The following is a 13,883-nucleotide window of genomic DNA, read 5'->3' as shown; positions in this document are numbered from 1 at the left end:
GCCATGGCTAAGAGAGCATTCCATGTACCTCTGAAGCAAAAGTATTTGCTTTTCAGAGGGATAATGCAGGGGGGAGGAATAAGCCAGTGGGGACCATTGCAAAGCCCTGCATCCAGCAAGGAAAAACCTCTTGGAACAATGCAGGCCGGGGCTGACCAGCTGGGGAGCAACCCAGCACATGCTTGGAGAGGAACATGGCTGGACACAAACGATCCAGAGATTTCCAGAACTGGTAAGGATAATTCATTCATGGATGTGTTGGACAAGCCAACAGAAAAGATGGGTAGAGTAAAAATGATGAGGAAAAAAAAGCAGTTTTATGATGAAAGCTGCAGTGATTATAATAGGGTAGAATGCAAGTTCCCAATAAATGAGAGCCAGCAGCAACATCACCAACCTGCTCTACATGAAAGCAAACTTCAGCTTGTTCTGGGAACTGACACAAGGATTCCCTGGGAGGCAGCATTCCAAGGCAAAGGGCCCTGGCACAGCTGGCTGGTCTTCCAAGACAGCTTCTTGAAGCCCAAGACTGGTTCATTCCTATTCACAGGAAAATAAGCAAGTGTGTCAGGAGCGTGGCCTGGCTGCAGTGGGAATTTCTGACTGAGCCCAAACCAGAAAAGGAAGTATTCAGAAGGTGAAAATAGAGTCAAAGCATCCAGGAAGAATACAGAAGCTCAGCAAGTATGGAGGATGGGGAAGGTCAAATCTTGACCTAAAATTGAAATTGAAATGGTCATTGTATCTGGACACCCCCATTTTACTGACAGATTTTCCCCTGAGACTTCCCAGAGAATCGTGCCCAGGGCAGAGACTGGGGAGGAAGGTGGGGAAATAACATTATCCACAGCAGAGGGAGACTGAGATAAGGACCCCTGAAGCAAAGTAAACACACACAGCCTGTGGATCCCGATGGGGTACTTCCAAGGTTGCTGAGCAGGCTACTCTCTATCTCTTTGAGACATCACACTGATCAAAGAAGTTCCTTAAGATTACAGAAAGGAAAGAAGATTTTTTTTCTTTTTTTTAAGCAAGGAAAAACCTTGGACACCTGGAGCTGCAGGTCTGCCCTCAGTCTCTAGAAAGATTATGGAGAAAACCATTCTGGAAAGAATGCCCAGAAATAGGAACAGCAAGGTCCCTGGGAATAGCCAGAACAGATTTACCAAGAACAAGTTGTCCCAACAAAACTCGTTGCTTTTTTTTGATTATGGATGAGGGGACAGAACTATTGGTTGCTCACCTTGACTTTAGTGAGACATTTGACAGTTTGAAATAACATCTTTATAAAGAAATATGGTTTTAATGCATGACTTAAAAAAAATGTGTGAGAAACTACCCAGACTGCTGAGTTCAGTTTAGGTGTCAGCTGTTCAAAACTAGTTGACTGCCAGTTACCAGCTGAGAGGGTCAATAGCAGGGCAGATGCTTTGTAGTATTTTCATTATGACCTCAGTTATGGGTCAGAATAAATTTTTGCTGAGTTTGCAGATGATGGTGAAGTGTGTGGAGCACTTGAAACACTGGACTGCAGAGTTGTCATTCTTGATAAACTGGAGGAATGGTTAGACAGAAGTTTCCTGAGGTTTAGTAAAGGAAAATGCTTCATTCTGCATTTGGAACATGACAGTTCCATGGAACAGCAAGGCTGGGAGCTCATGGCTCAGATTCTTTACAGGGCTGTGATATTACAGGGACAGATACTGCTTTTGTAGTGACCATAATTGCTCTGAGCCAGATGTAAGTATAGCATCAGAAGAAAACAAGTCACAAAAGAAAAAAAGAGAAGGATAAATAAAGGTTCTAGCCATTGGGCCATGCCAACAAGAGAAGCATAGCAGATGCCAGGCATGCAGCCTAATCTCACACAGACTCTGGAGGAAACTGAGAAACAGAGCATATTTGGGAAGAGGGTGGGACTGCTGCTTTCCTTCTACTGAGTAGAAGCCATACAAGGTCGCTGGTGAAGGGTCAGTGGCTAGGAAATTATTTGACCCCTCTGGTACATTGTAGATGGACTGTGACAGTTCTGACTTCAGGTCATTGTCACTCAGCCAAATGCACAAGTTCTCTAGAAGGAGACAAAGGATTTAAGTATCTCCTGATGGCTTCTGACATTGCTTATAATTTAATCAAGTGTGCAAGTACTCTGCAGTGAGCAGGGACATTACTGGAGGCATGTGTGGCCCGACCTCATGGCCCAATGTCTGTGCAAAACACTCACCCATCCCTGTCACAGACAAGCTGCCCTTGGTATTTCCAATTATCTGACGTTAATCAAGATTCAAAACACGTTCTGAGATGATTGCTGGAGTGCCAGGATGGTGCTGCTGTGCACCTTTAAGGAGGGAATATCAAAGTTATGTCTACACTTACATTCCATACTTAAATAAAATGATTTAAAAATGTAATGGACATGGAATGATAAAGAATTAGACAGCAGCAAAATACAACCAGAAAGGCAACTTCTGCTACAAAGTAAACTTGGTCACCTATTAGTTAGCTTCACTTCTCGTTTATTAGCATTATATTTATGTAGAGTTTGTGGCTGCTTTGTGTGTGAAAGTGTTGCTATGCAACAGCAACAACTTGCCACAAATTAAAATTCACCAAACTTACATGAAAAGAAGATAGAAAATGCAACCTGTTCTCAGGATAAATTTTTTTCAACTGATCTCATCTTAGGCAATTAACTTCTTGTAATAAAGAACTATTTTGTGCCATGGAAAAGGGAAAAATATCCATGTCATAAAACATATTTAAGGCTGAAGGAAATTGAGCTCAATTCACAAAGTACTCAAGCAAAGAGGTCAAGTGAAGTTCCTCCATAAATTGGTGTTCATTTCTAGCCTTTCTTCAGAGCTTCAACCAGCACAGCAAAAATGGTGATGCCCCATTACCCTGATTTCTAATACTTGCTTTTCAGCAGCTCAGTTCCCACAATGGTGACAGAACACATTTCTCAACAACAAGAAAAGAAACCCAACGGACAGACCAAATTCCAAAACTTGTTGACTTTTCCAGTTCAATACAGCTTATTGAAAGGCAAAAAAAAACCCCAAGTTTTTTTCTGTTTTTGCCTTGCAGGAATCGCCATTTTATCATCAAAGATTTTCTCTTGAAAGAAAACAAAATAAAACAAAGGGTACACTTGATGATCCATTGTCTCTCTTTTTCTCCATCCGGTTAAAAAGCAAAATCAGATCACTGCACTGCATTTCCTAGATATCACAGACACACCCTGTCAAGATAAGCTGCCCTTCACATGTCTGAGCAAATGTCGTTTAACTCCCTACTATCCAAAGAGTAGAATCAAGGTTGGAGCTGCAAATAAGTACTTGAAATCCTGTCTTTCCTCTAAGACTGGTCACTTCTTAACTGCAAGAGTGAAGCTCTTGTGCCTGGTATTTAGAGACATTGAGAGTAGAAGATTTCAGCATGAACTGTCTCCAATACCTTTTACGCAGCAAGCTGGAGAATCTGCCTCTGTGATTTTTTCCAGCAGTGACCTAGCTGCAGGCACTGACAGTCATCTGGTAACTGATTGTTCAGAGAAGGTTTCCAATAGCCTTATCCATTTGGATTAAAGCCAAGAAAACACTATAGTTCATGTTTTTGTCTATGGATATTCTCTTTTCTCACAATGCCCCCCTTGTAACATAGAACAAATTTATCAGCAAGCACAAATGAGCTATTCATGCAGAAAATGCTGGGGACAACAGGCCTAGGAAAGCTATCTTGTCAGGATTAGTAATTCAGGAAAAAACTATGAGGCAATGTTGAGCTGCCTGCAATAGGAGAGATTAGAGCTGGCTGGAGTAACCTTCTTTTTTAGACCTCTGAGGGTAAAAACCTTAGCCAAAAGAAGTCTTTTGAAACAGCATTATATTTTAACTGCAGCAGATTTGTTTCTTTGTTTGGATATGGCCAGAGGACCCGGTAGAATGTTTATTTCTATTTATTGCAAGTTCTGTGCTCTATTATTTGATTGTGTTAGGGCACATTATTACTAGTCCTTTAATTCAAAACACATATTGACATGGTTTTGGCCTGTGCCAGCCAGCACTGTAACATAAAACCAGGTCACGTTTCAGAGGATGACTCCAGCTGCAGGCTTTTTCAGGTAGGCTGTTCAGAGCAACACTACTTCAGCTTGTTCCCTCTGGAATGGACCACTTCAGTGACACCTCTCTTCCTGTAAGGCACTGTGCATCGTATGCCACAGTCTGCATGGCTTTAGAGAAGAAGATTTCTCCACTTTTAACCAGAGCGTTCTGTGTTCCCTTTGTCTGGTCTGAAGAGTGTCAGTTACTGGAGAGAACTCCTCAGACCTGATTTGTGCATCAGTTAATGAACAGCTTTGCTTTTCTTTCAGGCAGACTTACATGCTGACACCATCTCTGAAAGCTTCTTGCATGCTTCGCATCTCCTTGTACATCTTGCTATGCACAGAGCAGCTACCTGAGTCCCAGCCACAGCTGGAAGGCCTTTAGGTAACAGCAGGAAGAAAAACAGAGTGTGACTAAGCTAGGAGAAGAGAAAATAAAGTGTGAAGCAGAGCACAGACTTAGAAGTGTGTTCTTCTTCCAAAGTATGAGAAACACAGTGGTTTGCCAGCATGCTGCTCCTTTTCATGGCACATGGGAAAGATGCAGGAGGGCCAGCAATGATTTCCCTCCCTGGAGTGGAAGTCAATACAAATGCTTCCATATCAGACTTGTCTTTCATCTTCTTATGAGCAGCCTGTGGTTTACCAGTGTAAGCAGGTCTGGATCCCACTGCCAACAGCCCACTCTGATTTCTCATGCAGACTTGAAATCTGTAGAATAGATTGCCTATTTCCAAAGTTGTTAGGAGCTAGAACAAACATGTCACATTATAAAGCAGCGCCTTTCTGGTGTGGGCCTTTTACAGGCAGGTTCAAAAAGCGTGGACATTTTTCACAAGTTTTATGTCTTCTTTCTGACAATGTCCAATGATGAAGAGAGCATGAAGAAAATCAGTGTGGAGATACTCTTTCTGGGTTGGTACCAGTTGCAGCAAGGACTGGAGTTTGAGAGCTAGGTTTTGTTTGTGAATTCACTGAGACAGTTCAAGAGCTGATTTTTCAAAAGGTACAAGATTTACATGTGAAGTCCAGGTCTGAAAAGTGGAAGCTGGGCTGTGTCATGCAGACCTGGGGTCAGAGTTTTCCTGCACTGATCATAGTTGACCATTAGTTAAGCTACTCTAAATGCCAAACCACAGTCTAATTAATTATGTTACTAGAATCACAGAATAATTTACATTTGAAGAGACTTCCAGAGGTCATCTGGTTCCAGTCTGTACTTAAAGCAGGACCATCTTTGATCAGGTTGCTCAAGGTCCTACCCAGACTAGTTCAAAGTACTTCCAGGCAGTGTAAGAAAGGAAAGATAGACTCATGCTGGGGAGTATGAGTTAGCATTTCAGAAGCTGCGTTTGGGTGAGCCAGGAAAAGAATAGAGGGTATGAACAAGAGAAAAAAAGAACATGATTTTGCTAATATAAATTGTTCTTAGAAGCAAATGATGGAGTCAATTCTGTTTCTCTCAGTGGGGATGTAGTTTTTTTAAATTTGGGGCACCATTTTTGTGGCAAATAGCACATCAATAAGCATAAATACAGCCTCAGGTTAGGATACAGCCTTCCCTTTCATTTCTTTCTAACACCATTGTCTGAGAGAAATGGAAAAAAAGATACTTTGATAAAATAATAGATTTTTATTTCTTCCTATTTGTTGCATGTTTGAATGATTTATTCTGTTGGGGCTATGGGAGGCTGGTGGAAGGTAGTGTTTTCAAATACCTTCTCCCACAAAAATCTAAACTTAAATAGAAAAGAATGTTACACCACAAGTTATTTCATTATGGTCCTGCAATGTTTTCTTTCAAGATAACAATGCTCTTCTCTAAGATTGGACTTGGAAACATTAAAGTTCTTTAGTGCTGACCCTTGGAGAAAGCATTTGCCATCATGCTAAATATATGAAGATTAACATAAAACCTCAAACAACATGTGGTATTAGAGGCACAGTTCAGAGTCTATCCAGGAGTGTGCCAAAGCAGTCATTTAAGTTGTTTCATCCAGCAGGCAACAACTTTTTATACAGGCATCATTTTAAATTAGACTGACCTACATTTCAGCTCATTTATAGTTCAGCAGGGGATGCAAGAAACCTCCCAAAATTTTCAGAGTTGGACTGTAGATTTCAGCATGGCAACTATAGCTACAGAACAAAGGGTATTCAAAAGAGGGTTAAATTCAGAGGAGGCTGTAAAATGGAAAGGGGGCTTTGCTTTATAAGTGCTCTCACTGACTATCAGTCAGAACATCAGTTCTAACTCTTTAGCTTTCAATACAGGACCAGGCTTAAATCTTCACCACAATTTCTCTCGCAGTACGCTGGCCTCTCCCAGCTTCTTCTGTAATTGATCACAAATTGAAAGAATAACTTTAAAACATTGGCCTTTTTTCCTTAAAAGTTGTAGAAGAAGTTGAAAGGACTGTAGTTTATACTCAACAGTAGGTTTTCCAATCTCCTGTTAAGTCATTCATCTCTACTCTATTCCTCCAGCAAGTGTTGACTACACAGATGGTCCATGTATGCTACAGTGCTCATTTCCTGTGGTCCTTGTAGGGCATTTGTCTCTGCCTGCTAACAACAAGTCTTCTAGCACTTCAAGGAGCAGGCACCTGGGGAACTGAGGGCAGAGGTAAGGATTGTGACCATTCAATTCATCACTTGGGAGTTTAAAACTAAAAATATAGCCCACACATCACAAAAGCAATCCTTGGAAAAATAGACAAAAAACCAGGAGGTACAAGTTCTAAACATTCACTTCAAAATTGAAATCTACAGCTACATTCTGTTTTCATGGTTTTCTCCCCCCCCAAAAAAAAATGCCCAAAGTATCTAGGAAGTATTGAAAACTGCCTTCTCCATTTTATTTCCACCATAAGTAATTTGTTTTCTGGTCCATACTTCCACCAGTAGTTTCTTATACACCTTCCAACATGCAAGGGCTACAAAAAGAAACAAGAAGAAGGCTGATAAAATGGTGAAAATCTTAGCTGACCCAACTTGGGTTTAGAAGTTAAATTTTCTCTAATGGTAGCATGCAATGAAGTCCCTCTTATGCCAGCTGCAGAACCAGAGGGACTGTATAGCATTATCCAGACCTTATTCATATCCAGTGGTTGTGGTGAATTTGTCATTTCATTTATGCATGCTCTGAGAGTAGAAAGCTGAATTCATAATGAACTTTCAATGCCATCAAGGAGAAAATCAGCTTCATGTGCTGAAGTAAGGTACAGAGTGTTTTTGCCTTATTCCTGCCTACAAAACTGTTTCCAAAGACAGCAGCAGGGAGATAAGTCTCATATGTGTAGAGCACATTTACTGCATCTCTCACAGGCATCCATTGTTGCAAACTGGCTGTATAAAACACCCTCCTCCATCTCACCAAACAGCCAGCTTCTTTCTGGCTTCCCTTCCTTCTCACTGGGTAACCTCCCTAATCAGCTCCCCCACTTCTTCACCCCTTGTCAGTTAATCATGATGATCCACTAACTCCAAAATGCACTTTAGAGATAAAAACCTCTTCCAAGTTTTGATGATCAAATATGTCAAGCAGAGAAATTAATTTTAACTTTCAGATAATCTGGACTATTTCTAAATATTGGAAAGGTGTCATCTTCTGACTGTACCTTCTCCTCTTAGAGCCCCACTTTCCCTCTGGCATGGTTCACCCTACTCCACTTACCTTCAATGACAAGCATAATCAAATTAACTCCATGCTGGTAGAACTGACTGAGTGATGGTCAAGCATAAAATAACTGTATTGGGTCAAAGAAATTTCATTTTCCAGACAAAAGCCTGTTTTCACAACTGAGGTTATTGACAGCACACGTGACCCACCAAAGTAAGGAATGTAAAGCCCAGAACAAGTTAGATAAATCTGTGTGGCCACATGCTTTCTAATAGCCCCACTAAAGGTGTAAGCTTGAAAACAATTACTGTCACATATTCAAAATATGTTCCACTTTTTCCTAAAGTTCTTTACTGAGGTGAGAGAGAAAGGGTAAAAAAAAAGCAGTTTCAAAATGCTCTGTATTCATGAAGACAGCTCCCATATTGTCTTTGTTCAATAAGTCTTACAGTGTTTTCCTTCTTTGTACTGAGTGAAAACAAAGTCATCACTTCTCATTTTTCTCTGGAAGTTTTGTTGGCTAGAAATGTGACAGTTTTATGAGGCACATTGGACACCCAATATGCTGTGGATATGTAAAAATAATAACAGTAGCCTCAAAAAGTGAAATACCAAAACAATGTGCCCCAACTATCTAGCTTTAATTCCCCCTACATACTGTTAAGTTTGATAAGCACTCCCTGACCTGCCCCACTTACAGAAGGAACAGTGGCACAAACAAGAAGAGACCTCCTGACTCAAGTTGTAACAAATTTGAAATACAACTTGAATCTGAACCCAGGACTCTGATGTGACTATCAGGTTACCGAACACATGATTGTCTTTCCTTACCCACAGGGAAAGGAAAAACGATTTAAAAAATCGACTCGGTCACTCTGAAATCCAGCTAAAAGGCTTCCTGGCACCATGAGGAGAGGACTGAATAGCAATGTGTCCATAAAGTCTTTTGCTTTTACAGTGTAAGGTTTGATTGTCAGCTTGGTCAGTCTGATGGCAAACAGAAGACCATTTCTCTTTAACAATTGCTCAGTGGCCTTCACAAAATAAAAACGTTGGTATTTTGATCTCACACTAAATGGAAATGGAATGAGATAACCAAAACAGCTCAGAGAATAACTTACAGTAATGTATATACTCAGCAAATCAAAGTGGTCTTCTCCTGTAAAAGTCAAGACTTGCACTAAAAAGGAATAATTTGGAATGGAACATATCCCATTCTTTCCCAAATGAAGATCTCGTGATCAGATGTGTGAAACTTTATCCTATACAATGCCATATAAACATAAGCAATGCAAGTTTCATCTGTTTTTGCCAATGAACTTGACAGCCACTTTAGAGGGGAGACGTGAATTTACATTAATTTCAATGGAGCCTGGAATTAGACATCCAACAAAAATTATTCTGATGGTGTTTCATGACTTCAGTATTTCACGACTGATCAAAGATCTCACAAGGATAAAGGGAGTCTCCTTCTGAAGATTTGTGAGTAGAGTTGATTCTTTCAAGAGCATAATATTAAAGCATCAAAATTGAAGTGTCAGGTGCTTGCCTGTTACCTAGAAGTTCTGCAAAGCACCTTGAAATATTGGTGCTTCCTTCCAGTAACTGGAGCTGAGATAAAATTTCAAGTCTTGACATTTTATTTTCATGCTCTGGAGGACTTCAGAGCACCATCCATTTTTAACACTATAAAGAGAGCATGCCTATGTTAATCCATTTTTAATAGCTGTGATTAGTTGTGTTTCTTCATTCAACAAATAAGTTATTTCATTTGCATGGAAGGAGTAAGAAAGGATAAAGAAAATATGCTAAGAACCTTGAAGACTTTCATGGGCCACATGGACCTTGCCCCAACACGGCTTTTAGTCACCTAATACCTTAATCTTCCATAGGTGGAATGAAGCTACTCAATGCTTTTATGCCCTACTTCCCAAAGGAGAAATTGCATGCTTCAGAGTGCAAGAGGTGTCAACATGCCCTCTTAATTTTTTTCTACTTGAACCTTGACTTTGTTCAAGAAATTCTACTTGCTGTTATATTAGGGCTACATCTAGTGCTCTAAGTATGCCCAGAAATATTTAAGATCTAGAGCATGGCTATGAAAATAAATGGATAAATGCAGGATATTCCCTGGTAAGGCTTGGCCTGTGCTGTTATTTTCCAGGCATGGTTGGTCTGACTGACCCAGATCCTTTGCAAGGGCTGTGAATGCTGGAAGCAGTCCCCTAGGAAGGTTGAGTACCTCATTTCTTGGCTGAAGTGTTAGAGATGCTTCAAACTGGCCCACACAATCCATGTGGGTGTGTGTTCAGGAACCTTGGGTGTGGAAAGAAGCAGTCGATACCTGTTTCAAAGGTGAAAAAGTTTGAGAGTTTAAACCACTTTCTATCACTTATTTTTTCCACTAAAAAATAAGGTATACATTCTTACTCAATTTCATTTCTGCCCTTCTCAGTTAGCATTTTCTAAGTGGAATGCAATAAAGAAATGGTAAAATTAAGCCTTGACACTTGTCTTAAAGTGGTCAGACTACCATTTTACCAAAAAGATATTAACTTCTTTTGAGATATGACTGCAATAGTGGGAGGCTTGCAGGTCAAAAGAAATCCAACACTGAAATTACCAGTTCTATTTCATTTATCTTAGACTGGATGAGAACAAATTCAGACTGTGCCAAAAGGTGCTAAATTTAGTAGCCTTGCTCATCGAAAGAGCAAGCAGCTGCCACTAAACCAAATGCCTTATTTCTTATCAGTCATCAGCATGATAAAAGGAAGGATGAAACTATTTGTCTGCCAAAACAGACATATGAGGCTTCAGGCACATGCAACACAACCAAAGAGTTAGCAATCACAGCCTGTCACTTCCACTATTCAAGAACACTCTGTGACTATCTGTTGACAAATTGAAAGAGATTAAAAGAAAAAATGCAAGTCTCTTTCAATGAGAGAATATGTTGCCTTCTAGTAAAAGACTTAAATATGTTCATTGTACCTGGGCCATCAGAAGAGTTGCTATATCATGACCTAAAACTACCTACTGGGAGAATGGGGGAATGTTCTGACGCTAAAGCATATATCCAAATACCTGTTTATGCTGGTTTAGAATTAATTTTCTTCACATTAGCTGTTCATGGTGCTGTGTTTTGGATTTGTGCTGAAAATGGTGATGATAATTCAGGGATGTTTTAGTTACTGCTGAGCAGCGCTTACACAGAGTCAAGGCCTTTTCTGCCTCACCCCACCAGTGAGGAGGAGGCTGGGGGTGCACAAGAACTGGGACACATCTGGAACAGCTAACCCCAACTGACCAAAGGGATATTCTGTACCCTGTGGCATCGTGGTCAACATGTAGAGCTGTGGGAAGAAGAAGGAAGAAGGGGACATTTGGAGTGAATTTTGTGTTTGTCTTCACAAGTCACCATTATGTGTTCTGGAGCTCTACTTTCCTGGGAGTGGCTGAACACCTGCCTGCCCATGGGAAGTGGTGAATTAATTCCTTGCTTTGCTTTGCCTTGCTTTGCTTTGCTTTGTTTTGCTTCGTTTGCATGTGCAGCTTTTGTTTTACCTATTAAATAGTTTTTATCTCAACCCATGAGTTTTCTCCCCTTGATTGTCTCCACCATTCCACTGGGGTAAGTGTGAGAGCAGCTGGGGTTTGGTTACTGGCTGGGGTTAAACTGATGCCTCAAGTTTTAGCTTTCATATTTTTCAGATTCTGTACTGCCTTAGTGTGTAACTCTGAACTTCCTATAAAGTGTTTCACAATTTAGTTAGACAAAACAATCTTCTCCCAGCCTGAGAACCAAGGACACCATTGCAGCTTCAAGCCCAAAAAATGTAAACAACAGTGAATTGAAGAAAGCAATCTGGGAGAATGGGACTTTATAACCTGAATTAACCCCCTATTAACCCCAATATGTAAATATACCAAAACTTACGAAAGTGTGAAAACTCGTGACCAGTTGTCCATCTTGCATCTGTCTTGGGTAGAGCTGCGGCCAGGCTCTTGTACTGCCCAAGGTGTACCCTTTGAAGGCCTTTAATAAATACTCTCTTTTTTCCTTTAACACTGTCTAGCCTCTGTTCCAGGTAGCCTCTCTAGGCGTCAAAACCGTGATACTGACTAAAGCTAGAAAAATATACATTGGAAATCTGGAATACCTTCAGATCATTGTGATCAATGGAACAATGTACTGAAGGCTGTATGAATATTCTGTCTGTTGTCATTATGATGATGTAGGCTTAAAGACAAGAGTTTGGTCATCCAGAAGCAATGATACAGATGCACAAGTTTCTAGGTAGAATCATAGAATCATTTAGGTTGGAAAGGACCTTTAAGATCTTTAAGTCAAACTGTTATCCCAGCACTATTAAATCCATCACTAAACCATATCACTAAGCACCACATCTTCATGCCTTCTAAACACCTCCAGTGATGGTGACTCAACCACTTCCCCGGACAACCTGTTCCAACACTTGACAATGAAAGTATTCAGGGCTGCCCCCGATGCAGGGAATGATTGGTATATGACTCCATGATTCAGAAGGCTGAACAATTGCTTATTAAAATTATATTATATTAAATTATACTATACTATACTAAAGAGATACTATACTATACTATACAAAAGATACATATTAAAGAAAAACCTGGAACTGTCTCCAGACAGCCAGCACACAGCTTTGACCCAATTGGCCAAGGAATCAAAACAATCCTCAGCAGAATCTAATTGGCAAATCACTTCAGGTAAAAAATCTTCCTAGCACATTCCACTTGAGCAAAAGCAACAGGAGCAGCAAGCAGAGATAAGAATTGTTTTCTCTTCTTCTCTGTGCTTCTCCAGGAAAAATCCTATGAGAGAAAATTATATCTCTCTCTGTTCAGAGAATGTGCATGCCACAGACAATAATTTTTTTGAAGAAATTTTTCCTAATAGCCAATCTAAACCTCCTCTGGTGCAACTTAAGACCATCTCCTTTTATCCTTTTACTTGTTACTTGGGACAAGAGATTGTATCCCCACTTGATTAGAGGGATTAGGTGCAAAGAGAATCAGTGGCTCAGGTAACACAGTACCTATGTTGAGTGCTCAGGAGACTGAATGATTGAGGGAGGAGGACCTCTTGCAAGAGAAGCCAGTGTGACTGCAGGACAATTAAAATGCCCATGAACAAAGATGCATAATGTGGAACAAAGACTTTTTTTTGCATATGAATAAAATGGCATGCTATACTTGACTTCTCCATACCCAACACTGCTTTATTTTTTTCTTGGGCTTCGTGTACACTGTATTTGCTGAGGTAAGAATATTTGTTTGGATGTCTTTTTTGCAGATATGAATAGCAAATACTGCAGTTACAAGATGGAAGTGTATTGAGAAACGTTGGGGCAGGGCAGGTGAAAAGTGTAATTGATATTTGCATCTAGTTGTGCTTCTGTGCAGCTTATCCTGCTCAAAGCATCTTTGTAATCACTACATACACATGCATCCTGACTCAATACAATACATCACTTGGAACAACTGGGAAACTTAATTAATTATAAAAGCTTCAAGTCTCTTCTTTTATAAGACACACTATACAGAAAAAATTACTTTCAGCTGAATGGTTCATGTCTGTAAAAATACATAGTTGAAATGCTGATGCAGAGAAATTTAATCCAAACTTGAGTAGAATTACTTGCTCTGATAAGCCTTCATGTTAGGAGTGGGGATGCAGCTCAATCCCTCCAAGGCTTCTGGCTTGGTCAGTATTTAGTCAGTTGCCTTGTATGAATACAAGATACACCAAGAGGTAACAGGCACAATGTTACCTTAAAGAGTAGTAGTATTCCCCTCATTCCTGGATATCAGTCTCAGCTTGGAGTCAGAAATTTCCAGACTGAACATTTCCGGCATCACCCCTGGCAGTGATAACTACAGCAGCTCCTCGCTCGCCATGCACGTATATTGAAAAGTGTTGGGAAAATTATTCAGACAACATCTGTGTCCTACTTTGAAGTAGTTTGCGTACAGCTCTGCACACATCTGTTTAGGAACCTCATCTAAAGGCATTGCCATCTTTTTCTCTTCATTAGAGAAAGAAAAAGCTCTTCCCAGATGCTTTCTTCTCTCAGTGTTCTTGTAGCTTCCTCTATGTTTCCCTTAATATTA

Source organism: Ammospiza caudacuta, chromosome 5 (assembly GCF_027887145.1).
Source record: "Ammospiza caudacuta isolate bAmmCau1 chromosome 5, bAmmCau1.pri, whole genome shotgun sequence".
Lineage (NCBI taxonomy): Eukaryota > Metazoa > Chordata > Aves > Passeriformes > Passerellidae > Ammospiza > Ammospiza caudacuta.
Note: the sequence above shows the minus strand (reverse complement) of the source record.